The sequence below is a fragment of the Phyllobates terribilis genome, unplaced genomic scaffold (assembly GCF_046119375.1).
Source record: "Phyllobates terribilis strain yellow unplaced genomic scaffold, ASM4611937v1 Scaffold_4__5_contigs__length_816908805, whole genome shotgun sequence".
NCBI lineage: Eukaryota > Metazoa > Chordata > Amphibia > Anura > Dendrobatidae > Phyllobates > Phyllobates terribilis.
Window position 1 is genome coordinate 228,637,698 of NW_027362764.1, and position 19,281 is coordinate 228,656,978.

Below are 19,281 nucleotides of genomic sequence, written 5' to 3' on the forward strand. Positions count from 1 at the left end.
CCCTTGGAAAAGTGGTGGAGGTCGCAGTAGCTTAACAAGACGGTTTTAATGCCCAGTGGAAGAGACGTGGAGGTCGCAGTGGAATAAAAAGACAATATCAATGCCCCTTGAAAATGTGGTGGAGGTCGCAGTAGCTTATCAAGACGGTTTTAATGCCCCTTGGAAGAGTGGTGGTGGTCACAGTAGCTTAAAAAGACGGTTTTAATGCCCCTTGGAAGAGACGTGGAGGTCACAGTGGAATAAAAAGACAATATTTATGCCCCTTGGAAGAATGGTGGAGGTCGCACTAGCTTAACAAGATGGTTTTAATGCCCCTTAAAAAAGTGGTGGTGGTCGCAGTACCTTAACAATACGGTTTTAATGCCCCTTGGAGAAGTGGTGGAGGTCGCAATAGCTTACCAAGATGGTTTTAATGCCCCTTGGAAGAGACCTGGAGGTCGCAGTGGAATAAAAAGACAATATCATTGCCCATTGAAAATGTGGTGGGGGTGGCAGTAGCTTAACAAGACGTTTTTAAAGCCCCTTCGAAGAGCAGAGGAGGTCGCAGTAGCTTAAAAAGACGGTTTTAATGCCCCTTGGAAGAGAGGTGGAGGTCACAGTAGCTTAACAAGACTGTTTTAATGGCCCTTGGAGAAGTGGTGGAGGTCGCAGTAGCTTAACTAGACGGTGTTAATGCTCCTTGGAGAAGTGGTGGAAGTCGCTGTAGCTTAACAAGATGGTTTTAAAGCACCTTGGAAGAGCGGTGGAGGTTGCAGTAGCTTAACAAGACGAATTTAATGCCCCTTGGAAGAGACATGGAGGTCACAGTGGAATAAAAAGACAATATCAATGCCCCTTGAAATTGTGGTTGAGGTCGCAGTAGCTTAACAAGACGCTTTTAATGCCCCTTGGAAGAGTGGTGGAGGTCACAGTACCTTAACAAGACGGTTTTAAAGCCCCTTGGAAGATATGTGGAGATCGCAGTGGAATAAAAAGACAATATCAATGCCCCTTGAAAATGTGGTGGGGGTCGCAGTGGCTTAGCAAGACGGTTTTAATACCCCTTGGAAGAGCGGTGGAGTTCGCAGTAGCTTAACAAGACTGTTTTAATGCCCCTTGTAAGAGAGGTGGAGGTCGCAGAAGCTTAACAAGATGGTTTTAATGCCCCTTGGAAAAGTGGTGGAGGTCGCAGTAGCTTAACAAGACGATTTTAATGCCCCTTGGAAGAGACGTGGAGGTCGCAGTGGAATAAAAAGACAATATCATTGCCCCTTGAAAATGTGGTGGAGGTCACAGTAGCTAAACAATACAGTTTTAAAGCCCCTTAGAAGGGTGGTGGAGGTCACAGTAGCTTAAAAAGACAGTTTCCATGCCCCTTGGAATATACGTGGAGGTCACAGTGGAATAAAAAGACAGTATCAATGCCTCTTGGATGAGTAGTGGAGGTCGCAGTAGCTTAACAAGACGGTTTTAATGCCCCTTGGAAAAGAGGTGGAGGTTGCAGTAGATTAAAAAGACGGTTTTAATGCACCTTGGAGAAGTGGTGGAGGCCGCAGTAGCTTAACAAGACGGTTTTAATGACCCTTGGAAGAAACTTGGAGATCGCAGTAGAATAAAAAGACAATATCAATGCCGCTTGGAAGAGTAGTGGAGGTCACAGTAGCTTAACAAGACAGTTTTAATGCCCCTTGGAAAAGAGGTGGAGGTCGCAGTAGCTTAACAAGATGGTTTTAATGCCCCTTGGAGAAGTGGCAGGGGTCGCAGTAGCTTAACAAGACGGTTTTAATGCCATTTGGAGAAGTGGTGGATGTCGCAGTAGCTTACCAAGAAGGTTTTAATGCCCCTTGGAAGAGAGGTGGAGGTCGCAGTGGAATAAAAAGACAATATAAATGCCCCTTGAAAATGTGGTGGAGGTCGCAGTAGCTTAACAAGATGGTTTCATTGCCCCTTGGAAAAGTGCTGGAGGTCGCAGCAGCTTAAAAAGACGGTTTTAATGCCTTTTGGAGAAGTGGTGGAGGTCGCAGTAGCTTACCAAGACGGTTTTAATGCCCCTTGGTAGAGACATGGAAGTCGCAGTGGAATAAAAAGACAATATCAATGCCCCTTGAAAATGTGGTGGAGGTCGCAGTAGCTTAACAATACGGTTTTAAAGCCCCTTGGAAGAGTGGTGGAGGTCACAGTAGCTTAAAAAGAAGATTTAAATGCCCCTTGGAAGAGATGTGGAGTTCACCCTGGAATAAAAAGACAACATCAATGCCGCTTGGAAGAATAGTGGAGGTCGCAGTAGCTTAACAAGACGGTTTTAATGCCCCTTGGAAAAGAGGTGGAGGTCGCAGTATCTTAACAAGACGGTTTTAATGCCCCTTGGAGAAGTGGTGGAGGTTGCAGTAGCTTAACAAGACGGTTTTAATGCCCCTTGGAAGAAACGTGGAGGTCGCAGTGGAATAAATAGACAATATCAATGCCCCTTGAAAATGTGGTGGAGGTCGCAGTAGCTTAACAAGACGGTTTTAATGCCCCTTGGAAGAGACGTGGAGGTCGCAGTGGAAAAAAAAGACAATATCAATGCCCCTTGAAAATGTGGTGGAGGTCACAGTAGCTTAACAAGACGGTTTTAATACCCCTTGGTGAAGTGGTGGAGGTTGCAGTAGCTTAACAAGACGGTTTTAATGCCCCTTGGAAGAGACGTGGAGGTCGCAGTGGAATAAAAAGACAATATCAATGCCCCTTGAAAATGTGGTGTAGGTCGCAGTAGCTTAACAAAACGGTTTTAATGCCCCATGGAAGAGTGTTGAACTTCACAGTAGCTTTAAAACACGTTTTAAATGCCCCTTGTAAGAGATGTGGAGGTCACAGTAGAATAAAAAGACAATATCTATGCCCCTTGGAAAAGTGGTGGAGGTCACAGGAGCTTAACAAGACGGTTCTAATGCCCCTTGGAAGAGACGTGGAGGTTGCAATGGAATAAAAAGACAATATCAATGTCCCATGAAAATGTGGTGGAGGTCGCAGTAGCTTAACAAGACGGTTTTAATGCCCCTTGGAAGAGTGGTGGAGGTCTCAGTAGCTTAAAAAGATGTTTTAAATGCCCCTTGGAAGAGACGTTGAGGTCACAGTGCAATAAAAAGACAATATCAATGCCCCTTGCAAGAGTGGTGGAGGTCGCATTAGCTTAACAAGATGGTTTTAATGCCCCTTGGAACAGACGTGGAGGTCGCAGTGAAATAAAAAGACAATATCAATGCCCCTTGAAAATGTGGTGGAGGTCGCAGTAGCTTAACAAGACGGTTTTAATGCCCCTTGGAAGAGTGGTGTAGGTCGCAGTAGCTTAACAAGACGGTTTTAATGCCCCTTGGAAGAGTGGTGGAGGTCGCAGTAGCTTAACAAAGCGTATTTAATGCCCCTTGGAGAAGTGGTGGAGGTCGCAGTAGCTAACCAAGACGGTTTTAATGCCCCTTGAAAGAGACGTGGAGGTCGCAGTGGAATAAAAAGACAATAACATTGCCCCTTGAAAATGTGGTGGAGGTCACAGTGGCTTAACAAGACGGTTTTAATACCCCTTGGTGAAGTGGTGGAGGTCGCAGTAGCTTAACAATATGTTTTTAATGCCCCTTGGAAGAGACGTGGAGGTTGCAGTGGAATAAAAAAACAATTTCAGTGTCCCTTGAAAATGTGGTGGACTTCGCAGTATCTTAACAAGACGGTTTTAAAGCCCCTTGGAAGAGTGGTGGAGGTCACAGTAGCTTAAAAAGATGGTTTAAATGCCCCATGGAAGAGACGTGAAGGTCACAGTGGAATAAAAAGACCATATCAATGCCGCTTGGAAGAGTAGTGGATGTCGCATTAGCTTAACAAGACGGTTTTAATACACCTTGGAAAAGAGGTGGAGGTCGCAGTATCTTAACAAGATGGTTTTAATGCCCCTTGAAGAAGTGGTGGAGGTTGCAGTAGCTTAACAAGACGGTTTTAATGCCCCTTGGAAGAAACGTGGAGGTTGCAGTGGAATGAAAAGACAATATCAATGCCTCTTGAAAATGTGGTGGAGGTTTCAGTAGCTTAACAGCACGGTTTTAATGCCCTTTGGAAGAGACGTCGAGGTCGCAGAGGAATAAAAAAACAATATCAATGCCCCTTGAAAATGTGGTGGAGGTCGCAGTAGCTTATCAAGACGGTTTTAATGCCCCTTGGCAGAGTGGTGGAGGTCACAGTAGCTTAAAAAGATCGTTTAAATGCCCCTTGTAAGAGACGTGGATGTCACAGTGGAATAAAAAGACAATATCAATGCCCTTTGGAAGAGTGGTGGTGGTCGCAGGAGACTAACAAGACGGTTTTAATGCCCCTTGGATGAGCGGTGGAGGTCGCAGTGGCTTAACAAGACGGTTTTAATGCCACTTGGAGTAGTGGTGGATGTTGCAGTAGGTTACCAAGACGGTTTTAATGCCCCTTGGAAGAGACGTGGAGGTCGCAGTGGAATAAAAAGACAATATCAATGCCCCTTGAAAATTTGGAGGGGGTCGCAGTAGCTTAACAAGATGGTTTTAATGCCCCTTGGAAGAGTGGTGGAGGTCACAGTAGCTTAAAAAGACGGTTTAAATGCCCCATGGAAGAGATGTGGAGGTCACAGTGTAATAAAAAGACAATATCAATGCCGCTTGGAAGAGTAGTGGAGGTCGCAGTAGCTTAACAAGACGGTTTTAATACACCTTGGAGAAGAGGTGGAGGTCGCAGTAGCTTAACAAGACGGTTTTAATGCCCCTTGGAGTAGTGGTGGAGGTTGCAGTAGCTTAACAAGAAGGTTTTAATGCCACTTGGAAGAGTGGTGGAGGTCACAGTAGCTTAAAAATATGGTTTAAATGCCCCTTGGAAGAGACGTGGATGTCACAGTGGAATAAATAGACAATATCAATGCCCCTTGGAAGAGTGGTGGTGGGCGCAGTAGCTTAACAAGACGGTTTTAATGCCCCTTGAAAAAGTGGTGGAGGTCGCAGCAGCTTAACAAGATGGTTTTAATGCCCATTGGAGAAGTGGTGGAGGTCGCAGTAGCTTACCAAGACGATTTTAATGCCCCTTGGAAGAGACGTGGAGGTCGCTGTGGAATAAAAAGACAATATCAATGCCCCTTGAAAATGTGGTGGGGTCGCAGCAGCTTGACAAGACGGTTTTAATGCCCCTTGGAAGAGTGGTGGAGGTCACAGTAGCTTAACAAGATGGTTTTAATGCCCTTTGGAAAACTGGTGGAGGTGGCAGTAGCTTAACAAAATGGTTTTAATGCCCCTTGGAGAAGTGGTGGAGGTAGCAATAGCTTAACAAGATGGTTTTAATGCCCCTTGGAAGAAACGTGGAGGTCGCAGTGGAATGAAAACACAATATCGTTGCCCCTTGAAAATGTGGTGGAGGTCGCAGTAGCTTAACAAGATGGTTTTAATGCCATTTGGAGAAGTGGTGGAGGTCGCAGTATCTTACCAAGATGGTTTTCATGCCCCTTGGAAGAGATGTGGAGGTCGCAAAGGAATAAAAAGACAATATCAATGCCCCTTGAAAATGTGGTGGAGGTCGCAGTAGCTTATCAGGAAGGTTTTAATGCCCCTTGGAAGAGTGGTGGAGATCACAGTAGCTTAAAAATATGGTTTAAATGCCCCTTGGAAGAGACGTGGATGTCACAGTGAAATAAAAAGACAATATCAATGCCCCTTGGAAGAGTGGTGGTGGTCTCAGTAGCTTAACAAGACAGTTTTAATGCCCCATGGAAAAGTGGTGGAGGTCGCAGTAGCTTAACAAGATAGTTTTAATGCCCCTTGGAGACGTGGTGGAGGTCGCAGTAGCTTACCAAGACGGTTTTAATGCCCCTTGGAAGAGACGTGGAGGTCGCAGTGGAATAAAAAGACAACATCAAAACCCCTTGAAAATGTGATGGAGGTCACAGTAGCTTAACAAGATGATTTTAATGCCCTTTGGAAAAGTGGTGGAGGTCGCAGTAGCTTAACAAAACGGTTTTAATGCCCCTTGGAGAAGGGGTTGAGGTAGCAATAGCTTAACAAGATTGTTTTAATGCTCCTTGGAAGAGACGTGGAGGTCGCAGAGAAATGAAAACACAATATCGTTGCCCCTTGAAAATGTGGTGGATGTCGCAGTAGCTTAACAAGATGGTTTTAATGCCCCTTGGAAGAGCGGTGGAGGTCGCAGTAGCTTAACAAGATGGTTTTAATGCCCCTTGCAAGAGACGTGGAGGTCGCAGTTGAATAAAAAGACAATATCAAAGCCCCTTGAAAATGTGATGGAGATCGCAATAGCTTAACAAGACAGTTTTAATGCCCCATGGAAGAGTGTTGAAGGTCACAGTAGCTTTAAAACACGTTTTAAATGCCCCTTGGAAGAGATGTGGAGGTCACAGTGGAATAAAAACACAATATCTATGCCCCTTGGAAAAGTGGTGGAGGTCACAGTAGCTTGACAAGACGGTTTTAATGCCCCTTGGAAGAGTGGTGGAGGTCACAGTAGCTAAGCAAGATCGTTTTAATGCCCCTTGGAGAAGTGGAGGAGGTCGCAGTAGCTTACCAAGACAGTTTTAATGCCCCTTGGAGAAGACGTGGAGGTCGCAGTGGAATAAAAAGACAATATTAATGCCCCTTGAAAATGTGGTGGGGGTCGCAGTAGCTTAACAAGACGCTTTTAATGCCCTTGGCAGAGTGGTGGAGGTCACAGTAGCTTAACAAGATGGTTTTAATGCCCTTTGGAAAAGTGGTGGAGGTAGCAATAGTTTAACAAGATGGTTTTAATGCCCCTTGGAAGAGACGTGGAGGTCGCAGTGGAATGAAAACACAATATCGTTGCCCCTTGAAAATGTGGTGGAGGTCGCAGTAGCTTAACAATATGGTTTTAATGCCCCTTGGAACAGACGTGGAGGTTGCAATGGAATAGAAAGACAATATCAATGCCCCTTGAGAATGTGGTGGAGGTCGCAGTAGTTTAACAAGACGGTTTTATTGCCCCTTGGAAATGTGCTGGAGGTCGCAGTATCTTAACAAGACTGTTTTAATGACGCTTGGAGAAGTGGTGGAGGTCGCAGTAGCTTACCAAGAGGGTTTTAATGCCCCTTGGAAGAGACGTGGAGGTTGCAATGGAATAAAAAGACGATATCAATGCCTCTTGAAAATGTGGTGGAGGTCGCAGTAGCTTATCAAGATGGTTTTAATGCCCCTTGAAAGAGTGGTGGAGGTCACAGTAGCTTAAAAATATGGTTTAAATGCCCCTTGGAAGAGACGTGGATGTCACAGTGGAATAAATAGACAATATCAATGCCCCTTGGAAGAGTGGTGGTGGGCGCAGTAGCTTAACAAGACGGTTTTAATGCCCCTTGAAAAAGTGGTGGAGGTCGCAGTAGCTTAACAAGATGGTTTTAATGCCCATTGGAGAAGTGGTGGAGGTCGCAGTAGCTTACCAAGAGGGTTTTAATGCCCCTTGGAAGAGACGTGGACGTCGCTGTGGAATAAAAAGACAATATCAATACCCCTTGAAAATGTGGTGGGGTCGCAGTAGCTTAACAAGACGGTTTTAATGCCCCTTGGAAGAGTGTTGGAGGTCACAGTAGCTTAACAAGATGGTTTTAATGCCCTTTGGAAAAGTGGTGGAGGTGGCAGTAGCTTAACAAAACGGTTTTAATGCCCCTTGGAGAACTGGTGGAGGTAGCAATAGCTTAACATGATGGTTTTAATGCCCCTTGGAAGAGACGTGGAGGTCGCAGTGGAATGAAAACTCAATATCGTTGCCCCGAGAAAATGTGGTGGATGTCGCAGTAGCTTAACAAGATGGTTTTAATGCCCCTTAGAGAAGTGGTGGAGGTCGCAGTAGCTTACCAATATGGTTTCATGCCCCTTGGAAGAGACGTGGAAGTCGCAATGGAATAAAAAGACAATATCAATGCCCCTTGAAAATGTGGTGGAGGTCGCAGTAGCTTATCAAGAAGGTTTTATTGCCCCTTGGAAGAGTGGTTGAGGTCACAGTAGCTTAAAAATATGGTTTAAATGCCCCTTGGAAGAGACGTGGATGTCACAGTGGAATAAAAAGACAATATCAATGCCCCTTGGAAGAGTGGTGGTGGTCGCAGTAGCTTAACAAGACAGTGTTAATGCCCCTTGGAAAAGTGGTGGAGGTCGCAGTAGCTTAACAAGATGGTTTTAATGCCCCTTGGAGACGTGGTGGAGGTTGCAGTAGCTTACCAAGACGGTTTTAATGCCCCTTGGAAGAGACGTGGAGGTCGCAGTGGAATAAAAAGACAATATCAATGCCCCTTGAAAATGTGGTGGGGGTCGCAGTAGATTAACAAGACGGTTTTAATGCCCCTTGGGAGAGTGGTGGAGGTCACAGTAGCTTAACAAGATGGTTTTAATGCACTTTGGAAAAGTGGTGGATGTCGCAGTAGCTTAACAAAACGGTTTTAATGCCCCTTGGAGAAGGGGTTGAGGTAGCAATAGCTTAACTAGATTGTTTTAGTGCCCCTTGGAAGAGACGTGGAGGTCGCAGAGAAATGAAAACACAATATCGTTGCCCCTTGAAAATGTGGTGGATGTCGCAGTAGCTTAACAAGATGGTTTTAATGTCCCTTGGAAGAGCGGTGGAGGTCGCAGTAGCTTAACAAGATGGTTTTAATGCCCCTTGCAAGAGACGTGGAGTTCGCAGTGGAATAAAAAGACAATATCAAAGCCCCTTGAAAATGTGGTGGAGATCGCAGTAGCTTAACAAGACAGTTTTAATGCCCCATGGAAGAGTGTTGAAGGTCACAGTAGCTTTAAAACACGTTTTAAATGCCCCTTGGAAGAGATGGGGAGGTCACAGTGGAATAAAAACACAATATCTATGCCCCTTGGAAAAGTGGTGGAGGTCACAGTAGCTTGACAAGACGGTTTTAATGCCCCTTGGAAGAGTGGTGGAGGTCACAGTACCTTAGCAAGATTGTTTTAATGCCCCTTGGAGAAGTGGTGGAGGTCGCAGTAGCTTACCAAGACAGTTTTAATGCCCCTTGGATAAGACGTGGAGGTCGCAGTGGAATAAAAAGACAATATCAATGCCCCTTGAAAATGTGGTGGGGGTCGCAGTAGCTTAACAAGACGGTTTTAATGCCCTTGGCAGAGTGGTGGAGGTCACAGTAGCTTAACAAGATGGTTTTAATGTCCTTTGGAAAAGTGGTGGAGGTGGCAGTAGCTTAACAAAATGGTTTTAATGCCCCTTGGAGAAGTGGTGGAGGTAGCAATAGCTTAACAGGATGGTTTTAATGTCCCTTGGAAGAGACGTGGAGGTCGCAGTGGAATGAAAACACAATATCGTTGCCCCTTGAAAATGTGGTGGAGGTCGCAGTAGCTTAACAATATGGTTTTAATGCCCCTTGGAACAGACGTGGAGGTCGCAACGGAATAGAAAGACAATATCAATGCCCCTTGAGAATGTGGTGGAGGTCGCAGTAGTTTAACAAGACGGTTTTTTTGCCCCTTGGAAATGTGCTGGAGGTCGCAATATCTTAACAAGACTGTTTTAATGCCCCTTGGAGAAGTGGTGGAGGTCGCAGTAGCTTACCAAGACGGTTTTAATGCCCCTTGGAAGAGACGTGGAGGTTGCAATGGAATAAAAAGACAATATCAATGCCCCTTGAAAATGTGGTGGAGGTCGCAGTAGCTTATCAAGACGGTTTTAATGCCCCTTGGAAGAGTGGTGGAGGTCACAGTAGCTTAAAAATATGGTTTAAATGCCCCTTGGAAGAGACGTGGATGTCACAGTGGAATAAATAGACAATATCAATGCACCTTGGAAGAGTGGTGGTGGGCGCAGTAGCTTAACAAGACGGTTTTAATGCCCCTTGAAAATGTGGCGGAGGTCGCAGCAGCTTAACAAGATGGTTTTAATGCCCATTGGAGAAGTGGTGGAGGTCGCAGTAGCTTACCAAAAGGGTTTTAATGCCCCTTGGAAGAGACGATGAGGTCGCTGTGGAATAAAAAGACAATATCAATGCCCCTTGAAAATGTGGTGGGGTCGCAGCAGCTTGACAAGACGGTTTTAATGCCCCTTGGAAGAGTGGTGGAGGTCACAGTAGCTTAACAAGATGGCTTTAATGCCCTTTGGAAAACTGGTGGAGGTGGCAGTAGCTTAACAAAATGGTTTTAATGCCCCTTGGAGAAGTGGTGGAGGTAGCAATAGCTTAACAAGATGGTTTTAATGCCCCTTGGAAGAAACGTGGAGGTCGCAGTGGAATGAAAACACAATATCGTTGCCCCTTGAAAATGTGGTGGAGGTCGCAGTAGCTTAACAAGATGGTTTTAATGCCATTTGGAGAAGTGGTGGAGGTCGCAGTAGCTTACCAAGATGGTTTTCATGCCCCTTGGAAGAGATGTGGAGGTCGCAAAGGAATAAAAAGACAATATCAATGCCCCTTGAAAATGTGGTGGAGGTCGCAGTAGCTTATCAGGAAGGTTTTAATGCCCCTTGGAAGAGTGGTGGAGATCACAGTAGCTTAAAAATATGGTTTAAATGCCCCTTGGAAGAGACGTGGATGTCACAGTGAAATAAAAAGACAATATCAATGCCCCTTGGAAGAGTGGTGGTGGTCTCAGTAGCTTAACAAGACAGTTTTATTGCCCCATGGAAAAGTGGTGGAGGTCGCAGTAGCTTAACAAGATAGTTTTAATGCCCCTTGGAGACGTGGTGGAGGTCGCAGTAGCTTACCAAGACGGTTTTAATGCCCCTTGGAAGAGACGTGGAGGTCGCAGTGGAATAAAAAGACAACATCAAAGCCCCTTGAAAATGTGATGGAGGTCACAGTAGCTTAACAAGATGGTTTTAATGCCCTTTGGAAAAGTGGTGGAGGTCGCAGTAGCTTAACAAAACGGTTTTAATGCCCCTTGGAGAAGGGGTTGAGGTAGCAATAGCTTAACAAGATTGTTTTAATGCTCCTTGGAAGAGACGTGGAGGTCGCAGAGAAATGAAAACACAATATCGTTGCCCCTTGAAAATGTGGTGGATGTCGCAGTAGCTTAACAAGATGGTTTTAATGCCCCTTGGAAGAGCGGTGGAGGTCGCAGTAGCTTAACAAGATGGTTTTAATGCCCCTTGCAAGAGACGTGGAGGTCGCAGTGGAATAAAAAGACAATATCAAAGCCCCTTGAAAATGTGATGGAGATCGCAATAGCTTAACAAGACAGTTTTAATGCCCCATGGAAGAGTGTTGAAGGTCACAGTAGCTTTAAAACTCGTTTTAAATGCCCCTTGGAAGAGGTGTGGAGGTCACAGTGGAATAAAAACACAATATCTATGCCCCTTGGAAAAGTGGTGGAGGTCACAGTAGCTTGACAAGACGGTTTTAATGCCCCTTGGAAGAGTGGTGGAGGTCACAGTAGCTAAGCAAGATGGTTTTAATGCCCCTTGGAGAAGTGGAGGAGGTCGCAGTAGCTTACCAAGACAGTTTTAATGCCCCTTGGAAAAGACGTGGAGGTCGCAGTGGAATAAAAAGACAATATTAATGCCCCTTGAAAATGTGGTGGGGGTCGCAGTAGCTTAACAAGACGGTTTTAATGCCCTTGGCAGAGTGGTGGAGGTCACAGTAGCTTAACAAGATGGTTTTAATGCCCTTTGGAAAAGTGGTGGAGGTAGCAATAGCTTAACAAGATGGTTTTAATGCCCCTTGGAAGAGACTTGGAGGTCGCAGTGGAATGAAAACACAATATCGTTGCCCCTTGAAAATGTGGTGGAGGTCGCAGTAGCTTAACAATATGGTTTTAATGCCCCTTGGAACAGACGTGGAGGTTGCAATGGAATAGAAAGACAATATCAATGCCCCTTGAGAATGTGGTGGAGGTCGCAGTAGTTTAACAAGACGGTTTTATTGCCCCTTGGAAATGTGCTGGAGGTCGCAGTATCTTAACAAGACTGTTTTAATGACGCTTGGAGAAGTGGTGGAGGTCGCAGTAGCTTGCCAAGAGGGTTTTAATGCCCCTTGGAAGAGACGTGGAGGTTGCAATGGAATAAAAAGACGATATCAATGCCTCTTGAAAATGTGGTGGAGGTCGCAGTAGCTTATCAAGATGGTTTTAATGCCCCTTGAAAGAGTGGTGGAGGTCACAGTAGCTTAAAAATATGGTTTAAATGCCCCTTGGAAGAGACGTGGATGTCACAGTGGAATAAATAGACAATATCAATGCCCCTTGGAAGAGTGGTGGTGGGCGCAGTAGCTTAACAAGACGGTTTTAATGCCCCTTGAAAAAGTGGTGGATGTCGCAGTAGCTTAACAAGATGGTTTTAATGCCCATTGGAGAAGTGGTGGAGGTCGCAGTAGCTTACCAAGAGGGTTTTAATGCCCCTTGGAAGAGACGTGGACGTCGCTGTGGAATAAAAAGACAATATCAATACCCCTTGAAAATGTGGTGGGGTCGCAGTAGCTTAACAAGACGGTTTTAATGCCGCTTGGAAGAGTGGTGGAGGTCACAGTAGCTTAACAAGATGGTTTTAATGCCCTTTGGAAAAGTGGTGGAGGTGGCAGTAGCTTAACAAAACGGTTTTAATGCCCCTTGGAGAACTGGTGGAGGTAGCAATTGCTTAACATGATGGTTTTAATGCCCCTTGGAAGAGACGTGGAGGTCGCAGTGGAATGAAAACTCAATATCGTTGCCCCGTGAAAATGTGGTGGATGTCGCAGTAGCTTAACAAGATGGTTTTAATGCCCCTTAGAGAAGTGGTGGAGGTCGCAGTAGCTTACCAATATGGTTTTCATGCCCCTTGGAAGAGACGTGGAAGTCGCAATGGAATAAAAAGACAATATCAATGCCCCTTGAAAATGTGGTGGAGTTCGCAGTAGCTTATCAAGAAGGTTTTATTGCCCCTTGGAAGAGTGGTTGAGGTCACAGTAGCTTAAAAATATGGTTTAAATGCCCCTTGGAAGAGACGTGGATGTCACAGTGGAATAAAAAGACAATATCAATGCCCCTTGGAAGAGTGGTGGTGGTCGCAGTAGCTTAACAAACAGTGTTAATGCCCCTTGGAAAAGTGGTGGAGGTCGCAGCAGCTTAACAAGATGGTTTTAATGCCCCTTGGAGACGTGGTGGAGGTTGCAGTAGCTTACCAAGACGGTTTTAATGCCCCTTGGAGAAGGGGTTGAGGTAGCAATAGCTTAACTAGATTGTTTTAGTGCCCCTTGGAAGAGACGTGGAGGTCGCAGAGAAATGAAAACACAATATCGTTGCCCCTTGAAAATGTGGTGGATGTCGCAGTAGCTTAACAAGATGGTTTTAATGCCCCTTGGAAGAGCGGTGGAGGTCGCAGTAGCTTAACAAGATGGTTTTAATGCCCCTTGCAAGAGACGTGGAGTTCGCAGTGGAATAAAAAGACAATATCAAAGCCCCTTGAAGATGTGGTGGAGATCGCAGTAGCTTAACAAGACAGTTTTAATGCCCCATGGAAGAGTGTTGAAGGTCACAGTAGCTTTAAAACACGTTTTAAATGCCCCTTGGAAGAGATGGGGAGGTCACAGTGGAATAAAAACACAATATCTATGCCCCTTGGAAAAGTGGTGGAGGTCACAGTAGCTTGACAAGACGGTTTTAATGCCCCTTGGAAGAGTGGTGGAGGTCACAGTAGCTTACCAAGACAGTTTTAATGCCCCTTGGAAAAGACGTGGAGGTCGCAGTGGAATAAAAAGACAATATCAATGCCCCTTGAAAATGTGGTGGGGGTCGCAGTAGCTTAACAAGACGGTTTTAATGCCCTTGGCAGAGTGGTGGAGGTCACAGTAGCTTAACAAGATGGTTTTAATGTCCTTTGGAAAAGTGGTGGAGGTGGCAGTAGCTTAACAAAATGGTTTTAATGCCCCTTGGAGAAGTGGTGGAGGTAGCAATAGCTTAACAGGCTGGTTTTAATGTCCCTTGGAAGAGACGTGGAGGTCGCAGTGGAATGAAAACACAATATCGTTGCCCCTTGAAAATGTGGTGGAGGTCGCAGTAGCTTAACAATATGGTTTTAATGCCCCTTGGAACAGACGTGGAGGTCGCAATGGAATAGAAAGACAATATCAATGCCCCTTGAGAATGTGGTGGAGGTCGCAGTAGTTTAACAAGACGTTTTTTTTGCCCCTTGGAAATGTGCTGGAGGTCGCAATATCTTAACAAGACTGTTTTAATGCCCCTTGGAGAAGTGGTGGAGGTCGCAGTAGCTTACCAAGACGGTTTTAATGCCCCTTGGAAGAGACGTGGAGGTTGCAATGGAATAAAAAGACAATATCAATGCCCCTTGAAAATGTGGTGGAGGTCGCAGTAGCTTATCAAGACGGTTTTAATGCCCCTTGGAAGAGTGGTGGAGGTCACAGTAGCTTAAAAATATGGTTTAAATGCCCCTTGGAAGAGACGTGGATGTCACAGTGGAATAAATAGACAATATCAATGCACCTTGGAAGAGTGGTGGTGGGCGCAGTAGCTTAACAAGACGGTTTTAATGCCCCTTGAAAAAGTGGCGGAGGTCGCAGCAGCTTAACAAGATGGTTTTAATGCCCATTGGAGAAGTGGTGGAGGTCGCAGTAGCTTACCAAAAGGATTTTAATGCCCCTTGGAAGAGACGATGAGGTCGCTGAGGAATAAAAAGACAATATCAATGCCCCTTGAAAATGTGGTGGGGTCGCAGTAGCTTAACAAGACAGTTTTAATGCCCCTTGGAAGAGTGGTGGAGGTCACAGTAGCTTAACAAGATGGTTTTAATGCCCTTTGGAAAAGTGGTGGAGGTGGCAGTATCTTAACAAAACGGTTTTAATGCCCCTTGGAGAACTGGTGGAGGTAGCAATAGCTTAACATGATGGTTTTAATGCCCCTTGGAAGAGACGTGGAGGTCGCAGTGGAATGAAAACACAATATCGTTGCCCCGTGAAAATGTGGTGGAGGTCGCAGTAGCTTAACAAGATGGTTTTAATGCCCCTTGGAGAAGTGGTGGAGGTCGCAGTAGCTTACCAAGATGGTTTTCATGCCCTTGGAATAGACGTGGAAGTCGCAATGGAATAAAAAGACAATATCAATGCCCCTTGAAAATGTGGTGGAGGTCGCAGTAGCTTATCAAGAAGGTTTTATTGCCCCTTGGAAGAGTGGTGGAGGTCACAGTAGCTTAAAAATATGGTTTAAATGCCCCTTGGAAGAGACGTGGATGTCACAGGGGAATAAAAAGACAATATCAATGCCCCTTGGAAGAGTGGTGGTGGTCTCAGTAGCTTAACAAGACAGCTTTAATGCCCATGGAAAAGTGGTGGAGGTCGCAGTAGATTAACAAGATGGTTTTAATGACCCCTTGGAGACGAGGTGGAGGTCGCAGTAGCTTACCAAGACGGTTTTAATGCCCCTTGGAAGAGACGTGGAGGTCGCAGTGGAAAAAAAAGACAATATCAAAGCCCCTTGAAAATGTGGTGGGGGTCGCAGTAGCTTAACAAGACGGTTTTAATGCCCCTTGGGAGAGTGGTGGAGGTCACAGTAGCTTAACAAGATGGTTTTAATGCCCTTTGGAAAAGTGGTGGAGGTCGCAGTAGCTTAACAAAACAGTTTTAATGCCCCTTGGAGAAGGGGTTGAGTTAGCAATAGCTTAACAAGATTGTTTTAATGCCCCTTGGAAGAGACGTGGAGGTCGCAGAGAAATGAAAACACAATATCGTTGCCTCTTGAAAATGTGGTGAATGTCGCAGTAGCTTAACAAGATGGTTTTAATGCCCCTTGGAAGAGCAGTGGAGGTCGCAGTAGCTTAACAAGATGGTTTTAATGCCCCTTGCAAGAGACGTGGAGGTCACAGTGGAATAAAAAGACAATATCAAAGCCCCTTGAAAATGTGGTGGAGATCGCAGTAGCTTAACAAGACAGTTTTAATGCCCCATGGAAGAGTGTTGAAGGTCACAGTTGCTTTAAAACACGTTTTAAATGCCCCTTGGAAGAGATGTGGAGGTCACAGTGGAATAAAAACACAATATCTATGCCCCTTGGAAAAGTGGTGGAGGTCACAGTAGCTTGACAAGACGGTTTTAATGCCCCTTGGAAGAGTGGTGGAGGTCACAGTAGCTTAGCAAGATGGTTTTAATGCCCCTTGGAGAAGTGGTGGAGGTCGCAGTAGCTTACCAAGACAGTTTTAATGCCCCTTGGAAAAGACGTGGAGGTCGCAGTGGAATAAAAAGACAATATCAAAGCCCCTTGAAAATGTGGTGGAGATCGCATTAGCTTAACAAGACAGTTCTAATGCCCCATGGAAGAGTGTTGAAGGTCACAGTAGCTTTAAAACACGTTTTAAATGCCCCTTGGAAGAGATGTGGAGGTCACAGTGGAATAAAAACACAATATCTATGCCCCTTGAAAATGTGGTGGGGGTCGCAGTAGCCTAACAAGATGGTTTTAATGCCCTTGTCAGAGTGGTGGAGGTCACAGTAGCTTAACAAGATGGTTTTAATGCCCTTTGGAAAAGTGGTGGAGGTGGCAGTAGCTTAACAAAACCGTTTTAATGCCCCTTGGAGAAGTGGTGGAGGTAGCAATAGCTTAACAAGATGGTTTTAATGCCCCTTGGAAGAGACGTGGAGGTCGCAGTGGAATGAAAACACAATATCGTTGCCCCTTGAAAATGTGGTGGAGGTCGCAGTAGCTTAACAATATGGTTTTAATGCCCCTTGGAACAGACGTGGAGGTTGCAATGGAATAGAAAGACAATATCAATGCCCCTTGAGAATGTGGTGGAGGTCGCAGTAGTTTAACAAGACGGTTTTATTGCCCCTTGGAAATGTGCTGGAGGTCGCAGTATCTTAACAAGACTGTTTTAATGCCCCTTGGAGAAGTGGTGGAGGTCGCAGTAGCTTACCAAGACGGTTTTAATGCCCCTTGGAAGAGACGTGGAGGTTGCAATGGAATAAAAAGACAATATCAATGCCCCTTTAAAATGTGGTGGAGGTCGCAGTAGCTTATCAAGACGGTTTTAATGCCCCTTGGAAGAGTGGTGGAGGTCACAGAAGCTTAAAAATAAGGTTTAAATGCCCCTTGGAAGAGACGTGGATGTCACAGTGGAATAAATAGACAATATCAATGACCCTTGGAAGAGTGGTGGTGGGCGCAGTAGCTTAACAAGACGGTTTTAATGCCCCTTGAAAAAGTGGTGAAGGTCGCAGTAGCTTAACAAGATGGTTTTAATGCCCATTGGAGAAGTGGTGGAGGTCGCAGTAGCTTACCAAGAGGGTTTTAATGCCCCTTGGAAGAGACGTGGAGGTCGCTGTGGAATAAAAAGACAATATCAATGCCCCTTGAAAATGTGGTGGGGTCGCAGTAGCTTAACAAGACAGTTTTAATGCCCCTTGGAAGAGTGGTGGAGGTCACAGTAGCTTAACAAGATGGTTTTAATGCCCTTTGGAAAAGTGGTGGAGGTGGCAGTAGCTTAACAAAACGGTTTTAATGCCCCTTGGAGAACTGGTGGAGGTAGCAATAGCATAACATGATGGTTTTAATGCCCATTGGAAGAGACGTGGAGGTCGCAGTGGAATGAAAACACAATATCAATGCCCCTTGAAAATGTGGTGGGGGTCGCAGTAGCTTAACAAGACGGTTTTAATGCCCCTTGGGAGAGTGATGGAGGTCACAGTAGCTTAACAAGATGGTTTTAATGCCCTTTGGAAAAGTGGTGGAGGTCGCAGTAGCTTAACAAAACGGTTTTAATGCCCCTTGGAGAAGGGGTTGAGGTAGCAATAGCTTAACTAGATTGTTTTAATGCCCCTTGGAAGAGACGTGGAGGTCGCAGAGAAATGAAAACACAATATCGTTGCCCCTTAAAAATGTGGTGGATGTCGCAGTAGCTTAACAAGATGGTTTTAATGCCCCTTGGAAGAGCGGTGGAGGTCGCAGTAGCTTAACAAGACAGTTTTAATGCCCCATGGAAGAGTGTTGAAGGTCACAGTAGCTTTAAAACACGTTTTAAATGCCCCTTGGAAGAGATGTGGAGGTCACAGTGGAATAAAAACACAATATCTATGCCCCTTGGAAAAGTGGTGGAGGTCACAGTAGCTTAACAAGACGGTTTTAATGCCCCTTGGAGAAGTGGTGGAGGTCGCAGTAGCTTATCAAGACAGTTTTAATGCCCCTTGGAAAAGACGTGGAGGTCGTAGTGGAATAAAAAGACAATATCAATGCCCCTTGAAAATGTGGTGGGGGTCGCAGTAGCTTAACAAGACGGTTTTAATGCCCCTTGGCAGAGTGGTGGAGGTCACAGTAGCTTAACAAGATGGTTTTAATGCCCATTGGAAAAGTGGTGGAGGTGGCAGTAGCTTAACAAAATGGTTTTAATGCCCCTTGGAGAAGTGGTGGAGGTAGCAATAGCTTAACAAGATGCTTTTAATGCCCCTTGGAAGAGACGTGGAGGTCGCAGTGGAATGAAAACACAATATCGTTGCCCCTTGAAAATGTGGTGGAGGTCGCAGTAGCTTAACAATATGGTTTTAATGCCTCTTGGAACAGACGTGGAGGTCGCAATGGAATAGAAAGACAATATCAATGCCCCTTGAGAATGTAGTGGAGGTCGCAGTAGTTTAACAAGATGGTTTTATTGCCCCTTGGAAATGTGCTGGAGGTCGCAGTATCTTAACAAGACTGTTTTAATGCCCCTTGGAGAAGTGGTGGAGGTCGCAGTAGCTTACCAAGACGGTTTTAATGCCCCTTGGCAGAGACGTGGAGGTTGCAATGGAATAAAAAGACAATATCAATGCCCCTTGAAAATGTGGTGGAGGTCGCAGTAGCTTATCAAGACGGTTTTAATGCCCCTTGGAAGAGTGGTGGAGGTCACAGTAGCTTAAAAATATGGTTTAAATGCCCCTTGGAAGAGACGTGGATGTCACAGTGGAATAAATGGACAATATCAATGCCCCTTGGAAGAGTGGTGGTGGGCGCAGTAGCTTAACAAGACGGTTTTAATGGACCTTGAAAAAGTGGGGGAGGTCGCAGTAGCTTAACAAGATGGTTTTAATGCCCATTGGAGAAGTGGTGGAGGTCGCAGTAGCTTACCAAGAGGGTTTTAATGCCCCTTGGAAGAGACGTGGAGGTCGCTGTGGAATAAAAAGACAATATCAATGCCCCTTGAAAATGTGGTGGGGTCGCAGTAGCTTAACAAGACGGTTTTAATGCCCCTTGGAAGAGTGGTGGAGGTCACAGTAGCTTAATAAGATGGTTTTAATGCCCTTTGGAAAAGTGGTGGAGGTGGCAGTAGCTTAACAAAACGGTTTTAATGCCCCTTGGAGAACTGGTGGAGGTAGCAATAGCTTAACATGATGGTTTTAATGCCCCT